This window comes from Pelodiscus sinensis, chromosome 1, assembly GCF_049634645.1.
Source record: "Pelodiscus sinensis isolate JC-2024 chromosome 1, ASM4963464v1, whole genome shotgun sequence".
In the NCBI taxonomy this organism is placed as follows: Eukaryota; Metazoa; Chordata; order Testudines; family Trionychidae; genus Pelodiscus; species Pelodiscus sinensis.
Genome location: NC_134711.1, coordinates 161828685 through 161850975, shown reverse-complemented (window position 1 = coordinate 161850975; position 22291 = coordinate 161828685). Strand labels below are relative to the sequence as shown.

Below are 22291 nucleotides of genomic sequence, written 5' to 3'. Positions count from 1 at the left end.
TTTTTAACTTAAAAAAATTATTTTAGACTTTCAGAGAGCTTTGGGGGGGGCATGTGTATAAATTGGAAGTTAAAACAATTGACTTATTTACATTGCTTACCTTTCTAAACTGCTGTTCATTTTTATATTTAAGCTTTGACCAAGGTTGGTTTTTTTTTTCTAGCCGAGGTCTCTTTTGGCCTGGACTTCGATAATTTCTGTATTTTAGCAATGTTTAGTTCTTCGAGTGATGTCCCTGTGGGTGTGCCACTGTAGGTGTCAGGCTCGTCCCAGCACAGCAGATCGGAGATTTTCATAGTGGTAGTTGGCTGCACCATGCATGCACGGTTGGTGCCTCATAGCGTTCACACCCTTCTGCTCATGCGTGCGTCTGGCTCCCGCCAGTTCCTCAGCCACCCCCGGCTGCGCATGGAGGGAACAATCTCTCCTCAACTAATCCAGTCAGTTTTAATTCAATGTAAATTAGTTCAAATCTTCATTAATTAGTATAGTTAGTTAGAAATATTCATTGTTCTTTTTCCTAAAAAACAAAAAATGGTTATTGTTCTTATGTATAGAGTTAGTTAATTAGTGAGTTGCTCTCAGCCTGGATGCTTTAAAAAAAAAAAAAAAGACTGAGAGACTACGATTCAGAATGCCTGGTTCACCAGCCTTTAAGAAGTGTGACACATGTTGTGACCCCATGCCTGCCTCAAATGGACACTCGTCTTGTATCCGGTGTCTAGGTGAGGCCCATGTCCCACAAAAATGCCTTCACTGTTCCAAGCCGATAGCAAGGGCACATTGGGACTGAGAAATGTGCCTCAGAATGATTCTGTTTGATAAGGCATTACAGCTGGTGCACATGGAGTCCACAATGGCTTTGGAACCAGCTGTTCCTCAAAAACGTAGAGCCTCTTCACCAGGCTCTGTTCTGCCAAACAAGAGCAGGGCGTCACCAACTTACTCCCTGCTGTCCCTCTCTTGGAGCACGATGAGTATTGGAGACAAGCCATGCACATCCGGCACCGTCTCTTCTCATTCCAAGACGCTCCTACCCTCCAAAATTATGAAAGCACCCTCTAAGGTGCTGGCATCACGGTACTGCACAGAACAGAGTATCAGCTCGGCACTGGCGGCTCCCTGTTTCAGGTTGGCACTGAGTCCTTCACTGGCACAGTGCAAAACACCCTTGGCACTGGGATCATCCGAAAGAGTACTGACCCACAAAAAGGTCTCATCTAAGTTGGATAAACCACAGATCCCTACACCATGCTCCATTTCACTGACTTTTTCTCCAGAACTGGCACCGATACCCCTGGCACCTCATAGCCGACTGCTCGAGCGGCATGATTCGCCTCAATCACCACTCTCCAGTGTCTACTGTGGAACCAACAAAAGGCGTTCTTATTACCATTCTTGACACATATGGTCTCCCCACCACCATCTTCTAGAGCATCTTGTAGGCACATCCATTTCCCAGTATCTCTGCGTGCTGCCTGCTGGGAGGAATGCATGCCCTTGTACTCCTCTCTAGATGGTCATCCCCAGATAGACCTCATTATCATTACGACCATTATCATCATGGATCCCATCGCTACTTTTACCATCGGCGTCACCGATCACCCTCTTGAGGATGGTCCCCGTGCAGTTGTGTGTCATTCACACATCATCACATCCCAGTTTCGTCACAATGCCACCCCTCTCCACTGCCACCTCAGCCACCATCTCCCCAACTACATCATTCTGAGCCTGAAGAGGGACAAGTCAGTGAATATGAGTCAGCAGTGTGATGCTGTTGCAAAAAAAGAAAACATGATTCTGGGATGCATTAACAGGTGTGTTGTGAGTGAGACACGAGAAGTCATTCTTCTGCTCTGCTCTGCGCTGGTTAGGACTCAGTTGGAGCATTGTGTCCAGTTCTGGGCACCGCATTTCAAGAAAGATGTGCAGAAATTGGAGAGGGTCCAGAGAAGAGTAACAAGAATGATTAAAGGTCTAGAGAACATGACCTGTGAAGGAAGGCTGAAAGAATTGGGTTTCTTTAGTTTAGAAAAGAGAAGACTGAGGGGGGACATGATAGCCGTTTTCATGGATCTAAAGGGGTGTCATAAGGAAGAGGGAGAAAACTTGTTCATCTTGACCTCGGGATGAAACAAGAAGCAATGGGCTTAAACTGCAGCAAGGGAGGTTTAGGTTGGACATTAGGAAAAAGTTCTTAACTGTCAGGGTGGTTAAACACTGGAATAAATTGCCCAGGGAGGTTGTGGAATCCCCATCTCTGGAGATATTTAAGAGTAGGTTAGATAAATGTCTATCAGGGATGGTCTAGACAGTATTTGGTCCTGCCATGGGGGCAGGAGACTGGACTTGATGACCTCTCGAGGTCCCTTCCAGTCCTAGTATTCTATAATTCTATGAAGTCTCAGATACGGAGGAGCAATCACTTGACACCTCCGCAACAGATCAGACCTCCTCTTCCTTTCTGGAGCTGTCGCCTCCGGATGATCTTAAACAGTTCTAAGACCTGTTTAAGAGGGTGGCAGGAAGTTAGGAAGTTCAAATGGCAGAGGTACAAGAAAAACAGTACCGCCTCCTTAAGAATCTCCAACCTGCTCACAGTGCCAAGATAGCAATTCCTCTTGACGAGGCTATCTTAGAAGCAGCGGAGGAAATCTGGCAGACCCCCGCTTCCTCGCCACCAACGAACAAATGAGCAGATAGAAAATACTTTGTTCCATCAAAAGGCATGGAATTCTTGTTTTCCCATCTGCAACCCAATTCATTGGTCGTCGATGAGGTGCATTATAGATCAAAAGTGCCCCAATATAAGAACATCACTGCTGACAAAGATAGCAAATGCCTCGATTTGCTTGGATGCAAAGAGTATGCTTCAGCTACACTACTACTTCGAGCAGCCAATTATGCAGCACTTTTATTGAACCATAATTTCAATAACTCTACTACATTGATGACCCTCATGGACCACCTTCCCAAATCCAATAGGTCAGTATTGAAATCAATTGTCCAGGAAGGCTATGCATCCTCTAGGACAGACCCTCAGATAGCAGTGGACGTTGCTGACACAGCCATCCGATCAACAGCCACGGCTATTGTAATGAGGAGGGTTTCCTGGCCTCAGTGCAGGAGTACCCTGGGACCTGTAAAACAAAGTTGAGAATCTACCCTTTAACAAACATAAGCTATTCGCCGAAAAGACAGATGAGCTCCTCGGCTCTAGTAAGGACTCTCGCACTGCATTACATACTTTGGGGATGTACATGCCTCCATACAGACAAAAATGATACTTTCCATACCAGAGATGGTACGACTACACATATAACAGGCAACACCAACAGCAGTAACAACGTGGTTTTGACCGACACCGCTCTCGCCAGCGACTGCAATGACGTCGAAACCAAAATAATCGCGCGCAGAATCAACCTGAGATTTGATTCTTCGGTCGAGTGCAGTACGCTTCTTTCAGTTGTCAAACAGCAGCATCACAACTTACCAATATTCCATTTCCTCCTAAAACCTTTTTACCATCAGTGGTCTGTGATTACAGCCGACCGATGGGTTTTGGAAATAGTCTCATTGGAATATCCAGTACCCTTCCTGTCTCTTCCATCATCTACCCTACCTTCCCCGTCCCTCATCAGGGACCCCTCTCATGAGCTCTTCCTCCGGGAAGAAGTCAACCATCTTCTTTCATTAGGAATGGTAGAGAGGGTTCCGAATGAGTTCAAAGGAAAGGGTTTTTGCTCTCACTATTTCTTCATGCACAAAAAGTCAGGTGGGTAGAGGTCCATTCTAGACCTGTGGAAGCTCAATCGTTATGTCTGCAAACAATGTTTCAGAATGATCACTCTTGCATCAATAATCCCTACATTGGACAATGGAGACTGGTTTGCTGCCCTCAACCTCCAAGATGCCTACTTCCACGTGACCATCCATCCTGCCCACAGGAGGTTCCTTTGCTTTGTGGTAGGCACAGAACATTTTCAGTACAGGTCCTGCCATTTGGCCTTCCATTGGCCCCCAGGTATTCTCCAAGACCATTGCAGTGGTAACAGCACACTTACATAAAAAAGGTGTTGTCATTTTCCCCATCTCAACGATTGCCTCTTAAAAGCCTGTTCATCTGCGGAGATGCATACAATGATAACTATTACCAGACAAACATTCAGTTCCCTTGGTCTACTGATCAGTGATCAAAAATCAGTTCTGGTGCCATCTCAAAACTTAAAGTTCACTGGTGCTCGTTTAGATGCCCTCATAGCAAGAGCTTACTTACCCATTCAGAGATTTCAAACTATCCAGGATTTAATTTCGGTGCTATTCTACAGTCCATCGGTCCAAATACTTACTTGCCTAAAGCTCATGGGCCATATAGCGGCAACTACATATGTAGTGATGCATGCACTCCTGAATTTTTGTGCACTGCAACACTGGATAGAATCTGTCTGTTTTCCTATGAAATACCATGTCCACAAAGTGGTGTCACCTCCAACCGACATTTGCGAATCCCTCAAGTGGTGGACGGTTCACACAACCTCCTGTCCGGCATACCTTTTTGCCAACCACAGCTTTCATTCCACATCACCACAGATGTTTCCCTCATAGGTTGGGGAGCTCGCATGGACTGTATGCTGGTCCAGGCCCGATGGTCGCCACACGAGACATCCCTTCATATAAAACTTCTAGAACTCAGGGCTGTATGCAATGCTTACAAATACTTCAATTACATCGTGGTGATGTCTGTAAGAATTCTGACTGTGAAGTTGTGAATGTATTATATCAATTGTCAGGGTGGCATACGATCCCGATCCCTCTTTGCAGGGATTGGTGCATTCAAAATGACATCACACTGGTGGCATCATATGTACCTGATGTCATCAGCATCAGAGCAGGTTCTCTGAGCAGACACTTCGCACCAGATCATGAGTGGGAGCTTCGCAACAATGTCCTTCTCCGTGTCTTCCAACGATGGGGCTTTCCACTCATATATCTCTTTGCTGCCTATCTCAACAAGAAATGCCGCCACTATTGTTCCAGACCAGGCATAGGTTTTAGATCCCTAGACGATGGTTTTTCTTCTCACCTGGAGGGGGCCGCTCCTTTACGTGTTTCCCTCCACCATGCTTGTACCCAGAGAGTTAGATAAGACCAAGGTGGATGGGGCCAATCTGATATTAGTAGCGGCCGCCTGGGCCCGTCAACACTGGTTCCCCTTCCTGCAACAAATGTCTCCGTACCCTCCATGCCCTCTCCCCAACCTGCCATACCTCCTTACTCAGGAGCAAGGAGCCCTACTACACCCCTAGCCTCATATCCTGCAGCTGACGCCCTGGCTCCTAATTGGCTCAACATGTCTGAGGACCTTTGCTCGACACATGTCAAAAAATATTAACAGTAGAAGACAAACTACTAGAACTACTTACCTTTCTAAATGGAGAAGGTTTACATCCTGGTGCTCTGGACCCCACGTAGAACTGCCTACATCCTCTCTGTACACATTCTTAGACTATATAGCCTACCTGAAACAAACTGGCTTAGCATTAGCTTCCCTGAAAGTGCACCTCGCAGCTATTTCGGCATTTAGACACTCAATAGATGGCACCTCAGTGTCTGCCCACCCTACTACTAAAAGATTTTTAAAGGAACTCACTAACCTTATTCCTCCCCCCCACTCCCCCCCGAAGACCTGTCCCTCCACCATGGAGCTTAGATCTGGTGCTCGGAGCTTTAACTAGGCCACCATTTGAGCCTCTGGCTACCACTTTGCTTCAGATGTTGTCTCTTAAAGTGGTCTTCCTCCTCATGATATCATCTGCCCGCAGAGTCAGTGAGATGGTAGCTCTGATAGCAATCCCACCTTACTCAATCTTCAACAAAGATGGGGTAATCCTAAGACCCCACCCAGCCTTCATTCCTAAAGTCTGCTCCGAGTTCCACACCAACGAACCAATAATACTACACTCCTTCTGTCCTAAACCACATGCTTCTTTCTGGGAGGCAACTATGCATTTCCTTGATGTCTGTAGAGTGCTTGCCTTTTACGTAGAAAGGACTAAGCCATTCTGTAAAACGGACCATCTAATAATTTCACTTGCAGACTGATCCAAGGGAGAAGTGATATCATCTCAGCAAATCGCAAAGCTCATCACTTCTTACATTATCTCCTGTTACTCTATATGCCACACACCACTGCCAGCTCAACCAAAGCCTTACTCCACAAGAGCAGTAGCAGCATCAACTGCTTTTCTGAAAGGTGTGCCTCTTAGGGACATGTGCCTCTTAGCCACATGGTCTTCCCATGATACCTTCGTGAGACATTACACTATCCAACACCAATTAGCTGCAGATGCATCGCTGGCATCAGCAGTACTTTCTTTAATATCAAATTGTGACTCCGATACCCTCCTTCTGGTCTTTTTGGGTACTGCTACACTGTCACCTGCAGTGGAGCACCAACGGGGACGTCACTTGAAGAAGAAAGTGAAGTTACTCACCTTGGTGCAGTAACTGTTCTTCTAGATGTGTCTCCCCCCCCCCCCCCCCCCCCATGGGTGCTGCACTACCCGCCCTCCTCCCCGCTCCGGAGCCTTTTTCTAATGTTTTTCAGATTCCAGGGCCGATTCGAGGAACTGGTGGGAGTTGGACCATGCGCGTGAGCTGAAGGGCGCGAACGCCGTGAGGAGCCAACTGTGCATGTGTGGCCCGGCCGACTACCACTTTGAAAATCTCCGATCTGCAGCGCTGGGACGAGCCCAACTCCTACAGTGGAGCACCCACGGGGACACACATCTCAAAGAATGACAGTTACTGCACCGAGGTGAGTAACTTTGCTTTCCATCTTTTCCTTCCATGTTTCAGCTATCTGATCTTAACTAAATTTTTTATAGTTAAGTAATTTAAATGGGATTGTTCTTGTACCTGCTACAACCATTCCAATTCATTATTTGCGGGCTCATTTTTTAGGAAGCACCCCATTTCCTTCAGAGTGACTATAAGGCCTTCTGTGTTATGTGTGGTGACAAATCATAGAGCAGGAGTGGACAATAAGCAGATTGAAAGACAAATACGGTATATTGGCACTTAGGGTCAGCCATAATAATAAAGAAGCATGGGTGAAAGTGATGATTTAACAGCTCTCTTTATTCTTTGTGACTGGGAATGGGCTATTTTAGTATTCTTTCTTCCATAACTATGGGTGCAATGGAGGCACACATCCAAACAAGCGCACATGACCTTGATATTAGTGCACAAGACAAAACCCACTTTGCTCATGGATTGAAAATCTTAGAGGGAACACTGGTGCTGAGAAACAAATAGAAACTCCAGAACTTTCAGGAAGCAAGAGCTAGTAGTTATGGTGGATAGACTAGAGCCATTAATTCATAGACTTAGTCTCATAAAAATGTGTAGCATGTTTGTGATGAGGTATGCATAACTGTTATTTTTAAATGAGAAGTTTAGTATTCTATTGATTTTAAAAAATAATTAAAAAAACTTTTAATGTATAAAAAAGCATCAATTTTTATAAATCCTGTTTAAAATGTGCTACTTTACAAAATCAGACATGGAAGTACAAAAGTCTCAACATCTCTTACAGAAAAATTGCTGGATTTCTCATTTTTATCATATAGTTATCAAATACATCAATATAAATATTTTACTTGCATTTCAGTGTGATACTTCAACCTAATTTTTTTCTACTTGTGAGTCTCTTGTCTAAATTCAGAGTTCCTGCCATTCGCGGCTGAAGCCAAAGCTCTGCTGCCTGGGGTTCAAGCATATAACTTAGCTTCATGAGGCTATGAGCAGCTGCCTCCTAATGCCAGCCTTGCACTTCAAATCCCCCTAACCCAACTCTGAAATGACCCCTCCCCTGGGAACATCAACCCCCAGTTGAGAGAAACTGATCTAGATGAGTTGAGTGTCCTGTGTAAGACCTCTGAGTACTCTCAGGGATACTGGTTGAGAACCTCTGCCCTGAAGGATAGACGTGGCAAGTGTTTATATGGATGCCAAGAGATGCAAAATGAATTTAAATGTGGACAGATAGCATGTTAATTGGGGCGCAAAAAACTAAAGAGCATGAGCCTAAATTAAACTTAAAAAACAACAAATAGTCTGGTAGCACTTTATAGACTAACAAAACATGTAGAAGATATCATGAGTTTTCGTGGGCACAGCCCACTTCTTCAGATGACCGGACTAACTTGGCTACTCCCTGAAGCTTCTAGATTAAACTGTTCATTAAATTGATTGGGAAACAAATTAGTGTCTTGGCATTGCACGGAAAATAGTCCATTAGAAGGAGAGAATGCAAAACCAGTTAATGTTTTTATAAAATGCTTGTTGATTTCTCCACTAGACTAGCATGTGCCATATTTACACAGCATGATTTTGTGGTTGAAATCAGGGGTCTGGAAGTTAGAAGAAAACCCAGAAGTCCTAAGTTTTAGCAGTGCCTCAATTTGTCATTTATATCTGTATATCTGTGTGTGTCTATCTGTGAGTCCATTTGTTCAAGAAGTCCTCCTAAACTTCCTTGGCACTACAGTAAAATTAAATGATGGACAAATTTCCACCACCCTATACCGGAAACCTGCCGACCGCTACACTTACCTTTATGCCTCTAGCTTCCATCCCAGACACATTTCTCAATCTATTGTGTACAGCGAAGCCCTAAGATAAAACCAGATTTGCTCCAATTTCACAGAGACAAACACCTACTGGATCTGTAGATAGCATTCATAAAACTGAATACCCACCTGGAGAAGTGAAAAAATGGGTTGACAGAGCCAAAAAAGTACCCAGACATGAACTACTTCAAGACAGACCCAGAAGAGAAAACAACAGAATTCCACTTGTCATTACCTATAGTCTGCAACTTAAACCCCTCCAACGCATTATCTGCAATCTACAGCCTATCTTGGAAAATGACCCCTCACTCTGAGGCGTTGGGGGGAAAGGCCTATTTTCGCTTATAGACAACCCCCTAACCTGAAACAAATTCTTTCCGGTGATATGCTACACAGCTACATCATAAGGATCCAGGAACCCACCCCTGCAATCAGCCCTGGAGCCAACTCTGTACAGGCAATTTCATCACTGGACCCAACATCATCAGCCTCCAAAAAAATCAGGATCATTTAACTACACATCCACTAAGATGCTATATCTGTATGTGGTTATGGTAATACATTTTGTTATACATGCAGTCCCCGGGTTACGTACAAGATAGGGACTGTAGGTTTGTTCTTAAGTTGAATTTGTATGTAAGTCAGAACTGGTACATATTGTAGGGGAAACTCTAGCCAAACATTTCTCCAGAGCTCAGTTTTATTCTCCCACACCTCACTTCCCTCAGTCCTTTATTCTCAAGCTGAGGTGTCTGCTGAGAATAGCCGCTCCGCATTTCCCTGGTCTGCTGGGGGGAAGCAGCTAGTGTGGGTTTGCCTCACCCCGTTTGTAAGTAGGGATCCGATGTAAGTCGGATCCATGTAACCTGGGGACTGCCTGTACTACCAAGTCTTTAAGTAATCTAAATTAAAAATGCTTGGTTGAATTAATCCTTGGTACAAGCCAGTGACAAAGACTTTTTTGTATCCACTTAATGCTTTTACTGTCCAGGAAATCAGAAATTCAACCTCTTAAGACATTGTCATTTTGAGAGTCTATGCTTGTCAGTTTTTTGTAATACAGCACTCAATTTATAGATTTTGTAGAATAGTCTGCAGTAACCTTTAGAAGCAGTTTTCTTTTTTTGGTGTGTCTGCTCTTCGAACTTAATTTTTTTCCTGTCTTTAAACCTTGCATAATATACATATATTTGAGAGTCTGTCTGTTCAAGAACTCACCTATTCTGTAAGAGCTAGGACCACCAAATTCAGTATGCATCCTCTTCAAATCATAAGTTAAAGCAACATAAGTTGGCTTTGGTTGTGCCAGGAAAATGGGATGTGCCTGGAATGGGATTGCTTCTCATAAAATCATACAAAAAAGAGATCGAATCACCAGGCAAAATGAAAGGGGTTATTTGGGGGCACTTTCCCACATCTGGAAGTGGCTGAGCCCCGCCTGCAGATACCTGTTAGGACGGTGGAGCTTCAGGCCCTCCCCCCTGATTTGTAGAGGGAATTCTGAGAACAAAGTGCATAATTTGTTATATTCCTTACTCTGGATGGCGAGTGCTAGGGTTTCCAGATGGTTAAAACAAAAATACCGAACCCGCCCCCCCCCCCCCAAAAAAAAAAACACTGGGAAAAAATTTTGTTCAAGGGGGGGAAAAGGGAGGGGGGGGGGACAAAGTTGTTAAGCAAAAGGAAAAAAAAACCCAGCATGTCCCCTTTAAGAGTGAGTGCAGGGATAGGAACGGGGGAGCGGTTGAGCACTAAGATCCAGGGGAAGCATTGCTTCCCCTAGGTCTTTTGGCCGGCAGCCATTTTAGGCTGGCAAACTGGGGGCTGGGGTCAGGAGGTTGGGAGTGTTGGGGGCCAGAGAGGCCCTGGGGGGGAGGGGCGTGGAAGAGGCTGGGTGCGGAGTGTTTGTAGGGTTGCCAGATGCCCGGCATTTTCGCGTCCTAGCCGGGGAAAAATTCAGAGAATACCGGACATCTCAGGTATCCGGTATTCTCTGATTTTTAATTTTTTTTTAAACCAGACAGGAGGTGAAAATACCGGACTATCCGTGTGAATGCCAGACACCTGGCAACCCTAGTGAGTGCAGGGGGGTAGACGAGCTATGTACTTTGTTTTCGCTCCCTGAGATGGACAGGAAGGGGAAGACCATGCAGCTCTGGTTTGAATCTGGGGGAGCGAGGGAGTCTGACCTCCCAGGCCTCCCTCCCCCTACACACCGAGTCCCCTCCTCACTCCCTCATCCTGACTCCTGTACTCTCCCCCCCATATCTCTTGTCCTGAGCCCCTCCTTAAGGACGCAAGTAGCACCTAGTACATGTGCTATAATTGTAATATTTGTTTAGTATTGCATAGTTCTTTATATTCCAGCAGTTATGGTAGAAATCTAAATCTGATTTATTTGTAGGGAAATATAAGATGTGGACACTAGTGAGGAAATCTTGTATAAGGTGACTCGGTTCCTTTATGTTTAATTTCTGGTTCATATTAAAACCATCCTCAAATACCACCCTATACTTGACCTAAAAAACAGATAGTATTGAAATAAGTTGTCAGTGCAAATTAAGCCAACTAACATTTCCCAGTTACGTGAATAGGATGGGCTGGCTGTATTGTTTCACAGCAATGTACTACCAAATATAATTTGGCTTGAGAGAGGCTTAGGGAAACATGTTACTTTTTTCAGGTAGGGGATCTACAGTTACTTCTGCCATTAAACCATTATCCAGTATTTTGGCAGCACAATGCATTGAATAAAAATGAGTAAGCGAGAAATTCAACATTAGTCTCACCGCAAGATAAAATAAAGCAGAGTAAGGTAGGAAGTAGTGAATAAGCCTTTACTTAAGCAAAGGTTAAATAGCAAGTGGTACAGAAAAAAATCAAGAGTTATAATATAGAATAGGACACTGTTCCCTCTAGTTTAGTGATTCTCAAACTTTTTGGCCCACAGATCACCCTGTTTATCACAAATCTTTCCATGGACCACAAGCCAACCCACCAGGATGAAAAAAAGCATTTCCTTATCTCTAAATACCTTAAATACTAAATTATTCATATTATGATATTTGAGCATAAAAACATAAATACGCAGCTATTATATAAGGGGGCATATACAGCCGGTAAGAGAGGAAATATTATTAATCAAAAATCATTAGCCAGATTAAGTGCTTTAACTTTATCATGTTAGTTTACCAAACTTTTAAAATAAAGTAAAATATTTATTTCTGTCTAAAACAAAATTTCAACATTGTCTATATGACATGGTTGGGTGAACCTTTTTTAGGTGAGGGGCCACTGACCCACAGAAAAATCAGTTGGTGGCCACACAAGTGAAAAACAGAAAAACAAAACAATCCCCCCCCAAAAAAACACCCCCATCCCTCACTGGTCTGGCCTCCAATTAAGACACGTCACTCCCCTCATGCTCCCGCCCCACGGAGTGGGGAGGGAGGGAGGACTAAGGTTCAGGGCTTCCCACAGGCCAGATTAACTCTTCTGAGGTCTCATGACTAGTAGATTTTTGTGGGTCCCCTAGACTTTGAGGCGTTGCCAAAAATGAGGGGTTTAGTGTGCAATAGGAGGCTGCCAGGAAGTAGGGTCAGGATTGGAGTGCAGGGTCTGGACAAGAGGTGGAGTGGAGGATGGGGTATGGATGGGGAGTTGGGTACAGGAGCGGGCTTAGGATAGGGGATTTGAGCAGGATGTGGGGCGCATGTGGAGGGTGCAAGGTCTGCATGGGATGGAGGGTGCAGGAGAGAGCAGTCTGAGGGTAGGGAGACTAGAAGGGAGGTAGGGGTGAGGGCGATGGCGGTGCGGTGTCTGGATGTGCAATTCTTGCTAATGGGAGCAGTGGGGACAACCTCCAGACAGGTGGTTTCCTGTGATGCCATTCTCCCAGCCAGGAGGGAGTGGGAGCAGTAGCACGTGGAACAGCTTCCTCGCCCTGCGAGCCAGATCTGTCCTGCGAGACTTGAGGCTCCCGCCCTTCCGCAGTGGGAAGCCATGCAGAGCTTGAGACTGGAGCACCAGTGCAGGCTCCCTGCTGTGGGATGAGGAGGGGGACAAGCCAGTAGGCCACCTGCAAGATGGTTGCACACCATGCTTCCTTTTGAGCCACAGCTCTGGGTGAGTAGCCTTTCTAGGTGCCTCTAGTTTCCTTTCCTTCTCTTGGAGAAGCAGCTTTTTAAAAAATGGAACAGATCCACTCAATTTGTATAATTTGTCAAAACAGTATATGTATCTATTTTGTGGTGAAATTGCAAGTAAAATGAAACGTAAAGAAAGTGGAGCCACCTTATTGCCTGTATGCTATCTGTGTACACATAGTTGATAACGTTACTGTATATTTACTGTGATGAATAGTACTACAGGTTGATCCTCTCTAGTCCAGCACCCTCGGGACGTGGCTGCTGCTGAGCCAGAGAATTTGCCGAACCAGAAGAGGTCAGTAGCATTACCAACACTTCCACTGCTTACTGAGCTCTTAGAAGATGTTTAGGGGTAAATTAGAGCTAAATAACACCAAAACACACTAAGATCCAGGACTGGTGGCTGTAAACAAACTTTATAGGACTGTGGGGAAACTTGGCTACACTCAGGATAAGTGGACATCCAGCTAACTAATATCATTCTGGACCCCAGATGTTGCTGGGCTACAGAGATTCAACGTGTGCTTAACGGCTTTGTTTTAGATTACATTAATTCATTTAAATTGTTTATAGTAAGGTTCTGCAGGGTGGCAGATGACTCCCCTGTGTGCTCTTAGTTTTAAGAACTGGTGGGTTGGGACTGAGCCAACCTGACAGTCCAAGATTTAAATGCAGAATACGCGAGAGAGGGGGGTTGTTGCGGTTAACCGGGACCATTAACTGATAAGCATTTAACTAATAAGCTATTGCTTACCTGGCTAGCTGCTAACATCCCTAATTCAGAGGAGCTTAAAGGATTTGCATTTCAGTGGGATTTTGGATCCGCCAGTGTCCCTTAAACTCTTTTGAAAGTATCTGCCCTAATCTGGATAAGGAAGTCTTGTGCCCAGTTTCCTTCCTTTTGTTGTTCCTTCCTTCTGCTCCATAGTTTTGCTCCCGCCTCTCTCAGAAGCAATATCAAGCATGTCAGGCTTATACTCCATTTTTTTTCTGGCCAAGGCCTAATTGGAAAAAAAAAACCCATGGAACAAAAAGATGAACAGAAAAGGAAGCAGGGAGATAAAGTAAGAACGTGGATGTAATTCTTTCAGTCTTAAATCAGATACCATTTTGAGAAGAAAGAAACAAATGTAATTCTTCCCTCTTTTTCCTTTGAGGCTGGAATGTTTCATCCTCTCTTTTGCCCCATTCTCCTCCCTTCCACTTTATGCTGAACATTTAACTTGTGTTCTCAGAGTTTAGGCAGCCATGGAAAAGCAATTTTTTCTTTTTTCTTTTTTTTTTTCCTGTAGCATGGAAGGAATTGTACAGATTCCTCTAAGGACTCTCCAACAAGAATGCACAATTAAGCAATGTTAATAGTTTAATGTAGCGAGAATAGACTACCATTTTCAGAATAGGAATTCTTCAGGTGGAAAGATGGTTGGTGGGAGTAGCAGAGGAGATGATGATGGGGCTACAGAGTTGTTCATGAAGTTTAGATGCTTCCTGTCACAATAAAAGCTGAGTGAAAGTAAATTCAAAGGCAGTATTAATACAAACAGATAAAAATATTTTTCACTTTCAAAATGCTTTCAAGTTGTAGCTATTCCTTCCCAGCAAAGATCTTGCCATAGTGAATATTTATCACCTATGGGCAGTACATTTTATTTGGGCTCCCTTATAAACCATTAATAGATGTCTGTTAATGCAGAATGTTGCATCTGACTGCAAAAGGGTATTTATCCTCAAGAATCAGTAGTGCCTGTACTCTGAATTTGTTGCCTTCTGTTTAGGAGTACTTCAATGACTGTGTTTTACATGCATCATATATACATTTGAAAATAATTTAGGACCAATCTACCTGAAGACTCATTTAATGACCCTGTCACAGAACTTAGTCATCAAGTTTAGAACTGTGGCTTGTTCTAATATTATATGTTCTCTCATTTGGGTGCACCAAAATACTAAGTGATATTCTTCTAGATACAGCTAAGATTCAGATGAATTTTTAGTTTGTAATGTAAAGAATATATTTATTATTTGGGCTGTTAGCCTCTGAAGTGGAAGGGGCAGATATTTGTATCAGTTGAATTTCAAATCATGTTGCATAACAAATTTCATTTCTTTTTATTTATGGTTTTTGAGATGCCCAAAACTGTTTCATTTGGAGCACCATACAAATAACTTAATCTAAATTCTGCTCTATCTCTTATTTTTTATAAAAATAAAGTCTGTAGTCAGAATTGTCAGAAACATCTAGATATCATCGTAATCATAAATATTTGTTTATTTACTACTCCGTTAAGTATTTCCTCAACTTCAAATGATATGTATATTTTGATAAAGGAGGAAACTGCCTCCAGTGACTTTTCTTCAGGTCCACGTTAAATGGGCAGCTTATATGTGAGGAAGTATTTAACCCTTTCTCTTACAGAGATACAATCCCTGCTTTCGTATTTGACAACTTTATTTCCTACTAAATAGAGAACTGTCTTAGAGTACTGATTTTAACAAATGAGTTCCCTAAGTCTTTTTGGGATATGTGTAAATTAAAAATAGACCCTAGAAAAGTACAAGTAGTCCTGTGGCACCTTTAGGGCAAGTCTACACTGGGGAGTTATTTCAAAACAACTCGCCTTATTTTGGAATAACAACACGAGCATCCACACTGCCAAGCCCATTATTTCAAAATAACGGACATGTTGTTTTGAAATAACTCCTGCTTGTGAAGAGGAATAATGCTTATTTCAAAATTATTTAGAAATAGTTCCAGTGCGGATGTTCAGCTGCTGCTGTTTCAAAATAATTGGCCTCCAGAGGCCTCACAGCTGTCTGTGTGGCCACTCTGGCCACACATGTGACAATTTCACTGCTCTTCTCCTGCAGAGTTTAAAGCTGCAGGCAGAAGGGAAAGGGCTTGTGTCACCACACCAGCCCCGTACCACACAACACCCTCTTTTTGTTGAGCCATGGCAGACCCCAGCACTTCCTCTGAGCCCCCCTGAGCTACAAGCATACCTATAGCCACCTCAAAAGCCCCTGGTTAGAGGCTTGGACTGGCGCGGAGATCCTGGATCTCATCGAAGTTAGGGGTGAGGATTTGTACATCCAGGATTTCCGCAGCAATAGGTGAAATGCTGAAGTCTACAGCTGGATGGCCATCAGCGGCACAGCCTCACCCTGGAGAAGGTGCAAATGAAAATAAAAAAACTCATAGACTCGTAGACTTTAAGGTCAGAAGGGACCATTATGATCATCTAGTCTGACCCCCTGCACAGTGCAGGCCACAAAATCTCACCCACCCCTCCTAGAATAATCCTTTCACCTATATCTCAGATATTGAAGCCTTCAAATACTTTGAAGACCCCAAGATGCAGAGAATCCTCCAGCTGTGATCTGTACCCCATGCTACAGAGGAAGGCGAAAACCCTCCAGGGCCTCTGCCAATCTACCCTGGAGGAAAATTCCTTCCTGACTCTAAATATGGCGATCAGCTAAACCCTGAGCATGTGGGCAAGACTCATCAGCCAGACACCCAGAAAGTTCTCTATAGTCACTCTTATCATCCCTCCATTGACCTATTTCCCACTGATAATGAATGGTCAATTAGTTACCAAGATCATGTTATCTCATCAAACCATCCCCTTCATTAACCCATCTAGTTTAATCTTGAAACCAGATAGATCTTTTGCCCCCACTACTTCCCTTGGAAGGCCGTTCCAGAACCTCACTTCTCTAATGGTTAGAAACCTTCGTCTAATCTCAAGTCTAAACTTCCTACTAGCCAGCTGATATCCATTTGTTCTTGTGTCCACATTGGTATTAAACTTAAATAATTCCTCTCCCTCCCTGGTATTTATCCCTCTAATATATTTAAAGAGTGCAATCATGTTTCCCCTCAGCCTTCTTTTGGTTAAAGTAAACAAGCCAAGCTCCTTGAGTCTCCTTTCATAAGACAGGTTTTCTATTCCTCGGATCAATGAAAATAAAAAAACTCTGGCAGGCCTGCAAAAAGATCAAGGAGGAAAGTTCCCACTCTGGGGTGGCACTGCACACATGCCACTGATGCCTTCCTGGGAGGAGAACTGATCACCCTGCTGCCCCCCTTGCCATCTACTCTGGACAGGACATGCCCATCATAAGCCTCAACGTTACTTACAAGGGTTGTGGAGGAGGACAACCAGAATGATGAGGAGGAGAAGCAGGCTGGCATGGACACACCATGCCCGCCAGCCAAGAGGTCATCATTTGCCTGGAGCCATTCCTTCTCCCCTCCCCCACCTTCCGGTATGTCTCCCAGGGCTCGGACAAATCTGGGAAATGCACTGCAGGTGAGTTCCATCGCTTTCCCTATACACACGTGGGGCAGGTGTATAGGGAAAGCAAGGGACTACGAGCTTCTTGCTTGGCCTGGGGCCTCAGCCTGTGCATGTGGAACGTCAGTCTGGAGGACTCAGCTCCATAAGGCTCTCACATAGGAACCCCTTGCTCCTTCTTACAAGGTTCTTGCACAGGCCTGTTTTACTACGGCCTCTGTGGTGGGACATTTTCCTGCGACAAACCACTGCTAAGGAGGATGGGCTTCTGGAAACACACAGCAGTGCTGCGCACAGCACAGGCTCATGCCCACACTCGCGGGCAGCATCCACTCCTGGTCAAGCGTGGCAGTGCATTGGAGACTGATACCCTACATGGGAATCTACCTGGGGGAAGAAGAGGAGAGGAACCCAATATCACTCTCTCTGACAAACAGCGTCCGCTGCTCACACGCACCTCCCCCAACACCCTCCCCCTTCTCCTCCATGGGGCAGGGACAGACGTTCTCTCTGCAGGATCCCACCACTGCCGGGCCCAGTGTTTGTGGGAAATGGAAAGAAGCTGAACTGCCCCATCCCTCCCTCCCATTTACAGGCTCTTGGCCTGGCTGGCACCTTCCTATGCCTGCTTGATCCCATGACATGGGGGTAGTGAGGCTCCCCTGGGACATTCGTGCCCCTTCAGGAAAGTGCCTGCTGTCTAGGCAACATATGACCTTGCTCGAAGCACATTGCCACCCTCTGAAACAAGATCTCAGTGTCGGTTCAGAGATTAGGGCTAGGATACTGCATGTACAGTGTCTCTTGGGATGACTGCCCTTGTCACTTGTCTTCACAGCTGGGACAGTTGTGTGCATGGTGTGTCCACCACCTTCCGCACCATCTTTCTGACCCTGTGAGACCCATAGACAGAGGCGAACCCGTGAGCACTTGGTGCAGGAACATCTGGACTGCATCCATTCCTTCAGCTGGAGTTTTGACCAGGAGCACCAGGCTGACTGTAAGCTGAGGAAGACTATGTGGGAGCAGCTGTTGTGCCAGCATGAGGCCACATACTTGTCCATCATATCAGTCATGTAGCTCATGGCTGTGTGTATAGAGTGGTCCACCAGCCACCTCCTTGGCCCTACCCCCCCCCCCCAAACTCCCAGCACTAGCGCCCTCACCTACCCCCTGGCCTTTCTTCATATACGCCTAGGGGCTGCCAGGGCCCACAATCATGTGGTGGTGGGACTGCTCAGGCAGCTGAAGTCTCCCGAGGTACCTGAGGCAGGCATCAGTACCAGTCCCATCCCTGAGCCCCCCTTCTCCTCCCTTCTCCATTTCATGTTCTCAACTCAGTCCCTCCCCCATTGTATGCTCCCCTAGTAAAAAATGATAATAGCGCTTATGTAGAACTTTCAGTTTTCAGTGAGCTCTATAAACATTAATTAATCCTCAAGCACTCCTAATTAGGGACGTTAAATTTAGATTAAGCAATCGAATAGTCTATGCGATTTCCATCGACTATTTGATTAGTCTATAAGGGTGCTTCTGCCTTTGAACTGTATCAAGAGCCCAGGGGTCCTCCTGGGCTCTTGATACTGTTCAAAAGTGGAAGCCCCACAGGGAGTGCAGGACCAGCGGGGACTCCTCCATTGGCCCCAACTCCCAGCAGCATCTCAGCCTTTGAAATCAGCAAGAGCCCCATAGGGCTCTTGTACATTTCAAAAGGAAGCCTTATGTGAAGCCTCTGCTTTTGAAATGTACAAGAGCCCTGCTGTCTTTCTGTTCTGGAAATAGTGAGGTCCTGTAGTTGAATATTCATTGTTCTAGTATAGATTGTTAAACAGTAGATGGGATAATTATCTCTGAAGAACAACAATAATAACCCAAGCACATTAAACGTTTAAAAAAACCCACAGAAATGATTAATTAGGGTAATTTGTATAAAATAAGCCAAGACCAATACAATCATATATTTTAATAATGATAATATGGATATATAAAACCTCACATTATGAATTTCACAATCATCATTTCTTACACACAAAACATATTGATGCACATTAGTGTAAAGTATATACTTAGTATACACAGATTTACACATGTTGATGCATGACACTGAGATGTTCTGTAGAATGTGTAAAATGAATCTGAAATGTGCAGATTGAATTCTTATATATCCATATCATCATTAACCAGATTTACAAATTTGAGGGGTTATGGAATTTCTAAGAAGCGTGAGAGAGTAAATTTTGTGTGTGTGTGTGTGTGTCTGTGGTGTGAGCAAGTGAGGGAATGTTGAAAGTTGTGTTTTGTCTAGGCATATGGAGCACATGCAGATATGATACATTTTGTATTGTTTACAAACTTGTGAGGTCGAAAGTTTGTTCCCTGTTTCATATTTTTCGCATATTATTAAGACTGTACTATTAAGTTAGCCCATTTGAGTATGCTCTTAAGAGTCGCAGGCAAAAAAGAATTACTTCAACTTTGGTAGGGATTCCTGAAATTCAGAATTTGATGTTTTTCCTTTGTTAGCACTAGCAGCTTCTGTCATTTGTCATTCTGGAGAGTCATTGGATGTTTAATGTAATACTCAGTGCAAGCAACATTTAGCAGTTTTCATATTTCTGAAATTCATATTAAATATCAATTAAAAAGTTTTACTAATGAGTTCATTGTATATTGAGTTGTAGAGAAATGTACAATATTCATCTCTGAATTCATCCTCCAGATGGCGCTGGTTATTTTTAGGATTTTTTAAGGTTGTGTAAATGTATTTTTCTATATGGGAAATGATTCTATTGGACCATGAAGAATGCATGTTTTCCAGGACACTGCTGGAAACCAGATGTTTTGATGGTAGTGTCTTAATAAATATATTTTTATCCATGTAAAATAAGAATAACGATGAATATAAAATAAAACACACCCTGAGGTGAAGAATTCCCTTGCCTGTTTTATTTCTTATTTCTCTGTTTCATCACTACCTTGTACTTTCTTTAAGATTTGGGACAATTCAAATAACTTAGTTGCAGAGAGAAAGAAAGTGTTTTCTGTCCCTTTCTGATTCTGGAACCTTCACCAGCACAACAGAATTTTCAAAGGAAAACTCTTTTGAAGTCCTTTCTTTTTTTTTCTTTTGTCTCCCCCTCTCTTCATCCTCCCTTCACCGTCTGTCAAGTTCAAGAGCAGCTCAGATGTCATGAATTAAGTGAAGCACAAAAGGGGAAAAGGAGACCCTTTTGAAGAACAAAGGTCTCCCATTAGGCTGCCGTGTTCTTTCTCTGACCAAAATCGCTCCCTATGTGGTTTCTGTTGCTGTCCACATGCTCTGCACATAAGGTAAATACAGTAGGACCCTCATTACCTCACGCTCTCTTCCTCTCCCCCTTCAATAAATGTCTTGTGTCTTTGATGTTCATAATAATTCTTATATTGTGCTCACTCTCATAAAAACTCTAGGGGTAGCCATGGTAGTGGGTAATGTTAGATAGTGTGTAAATGCCTTCAGAAAAGAAGACAGCTGTGAGCAAAACTGCAGACAAATAATCTACTCCAGGTGGAAGAGACTAGGGGGGCAGTGCAGTTACTTTTTTTTTTTTTTTTTTTTTTATAAATTGTCTCTAAGTTCCATCTCAATTTGTATTCACCAGAGAGGAATTAATGTTTCCTTCCTGTTTATTCCAACAAAGAAAAAGGGAAGTAGAAGCTTTGCGGACACATTTTATAAGATACCACAAGATGTTAAATCCATATAAATCTGTTCTTGCACCTCTAGCTGAACTTTTTGCTGAAGTTTGTATGGCTATGCTATTTTTTTAGAAAAAAGGAACACATGGTATAGTGTAAATTGTCTTTTTCAGAGATTGTGTAAAAATGGATAACATTTTCAAACATGATTGCCTTCTGAAGTTTGACTTCTACATCTATAGTAGGTACCCACGTAAAAATGGACTGATTTTGGTAGAAGTGTTGAGCATCTGCAAATCTCACTGAAGCTTACACATTCGGTTTTGAAAGTGTGAGCCCCTGTAAAATACTAAAAAGCAGTTTATTTCAGACAAACTTTTCAAAGCTCTGGGCCAGGGGTGGAGAACTTGGGGCCAGGCTGAATTTGGTCCCCAGCTTGCCTGGATCCGGCCCCTGAGGTTCCCCCTCCCCAGCATTGGAGAGCCCGTGCTGGCACTCCAGCCCCCCTGTTGCCTCAGTGCGAGGCTGGAGCACATGAAATCTACTAGGCTGGGCCCCCTAGGCTCTGGTGTGTGAGGAAAATGTGGGGAGGGTCGTTCTCCATCACAGTTGGGAGCCATGTCATTGATGGTTTTTTTGTTTCTCACTTGTGTGCAGCCCCCAAGTGATTTTTCTGTGGGTCATTGGCTCCTGACACAAAAAAGGTTCCCCACCTCTGCCCTAGGCTGTGAATGGTATCATTCTGAGTTTAAAATAAAATTCAGCAAAGTATTTGAAAAAAAAAATGTTTTTAAACATTGATGGCCTGACTAAATGTTTGGATATATAGAAGGAATTTTTGGAAAGCAAAAATAATTGACATTAAATACAAAATAATGTTCATGCTTCTTTAAGGAATACAGGTTCCAGACAGCCACTTCTTTAGTTTCTCTCAACTTTATTCTGACTTTCCTCTATTGCAATCCTTTAAATTTCAAGGATTTTCTTTTGATGTTTGTATATCTCTTCCCCTGCTATTGATTTTGCTGTTAAATTTAGTCATATGTTTTTTATCAATGCATGTAATAGTCAAACACCACAAAAATAAAACCATCAGTTAATCAATTTATGATTCCTGCTTAAAGCCAGCACCTTATCTCATGGAGTATGTATGGATTTCTGAGTTTTCCATCCTGCCAGTCACAAAGTGAACATTGTTTTCTAGCAAGCCGCCTTAGGACAGTAAGGGCACATCTACACAACAGCATTATTTGGAAATAACTTTGTCCGCATCTACACAGCAGGCAGTTATTTCAAAATAATGTTGAAATACTGTCAAGTTGGAGGACTTCTTACTCCAACTCCTGTAATCGTCATTGTACAAGGAGTAAGGGAAGCTGGAGGGAGAGTGCTCTATTTTGAAATAACTGCTGTGTAGATGCTCCCAATTTCGAAATAAGCTACGCAATTATGTAGCTCAATTTATATAGCTTATTTCAAGATAAGCCCTGCAGTGTAAACGCACCTTAAGAGTAACTGCAATCAGTCTCTGACT

The 22291-nt window shown here is 43.6% G+C and overlaps 1 protein-coding gene and 1 long non-coding RNA gene across 5 annotated transcripts in view; one reads left to right on the top strand and one right to left on the bottom strand.

Annotated features, from left to right (window-relative positions):
- The window catches only part of POU2F1 (POU class 2 homeobox 1), a 195288-nt gene that overhangs the window by 28466 nt on the left and 144531 nt on the right, over window positions 1-22291 (top strand). Inside the window, exon 1 of one of the 2 annotated variants that reach the window (XM_006124221.4) lies at window positions 16080-20409. The exons of the other annotated variant lie outside the window; for it this stretch is intronic. The gene's annotated coding sequence lies outside the window, so the exon portion shown is untranslated. Of the gene's footprint in view, window positions 1-16079; window positions 20410-22291 lie in introns of those variants that run through there. 2 annotated transcript variants of the gene reach the window in all.
- LOC112545990 (uncharacterized) overlaps window positions 1-22291 on the bottom strand; it is a 37889-nt gene that overhangs the window by 8373 nt on the left and 7225 nt on the right. Inside the window, exons 3-4 of one of the 3 annotated variants that reach the window (XR_012897674.1) lie at window positions 15782-15943; window positions 14168-14284 (exon numbers count right to left, since the gene is read on the bottom strand). This is a non-coding gene — a long non-coding RNA (uncharacterized LOC112545990). Of the gene's footprint in view, window positions 1-14151; window positions 14285-15781; window positions 15944-22291 lie in introns of those variants that run through there. The other 2 variants (XR_003089589.2, XR_003089588.2) reach the window with 2 other exon arrangements.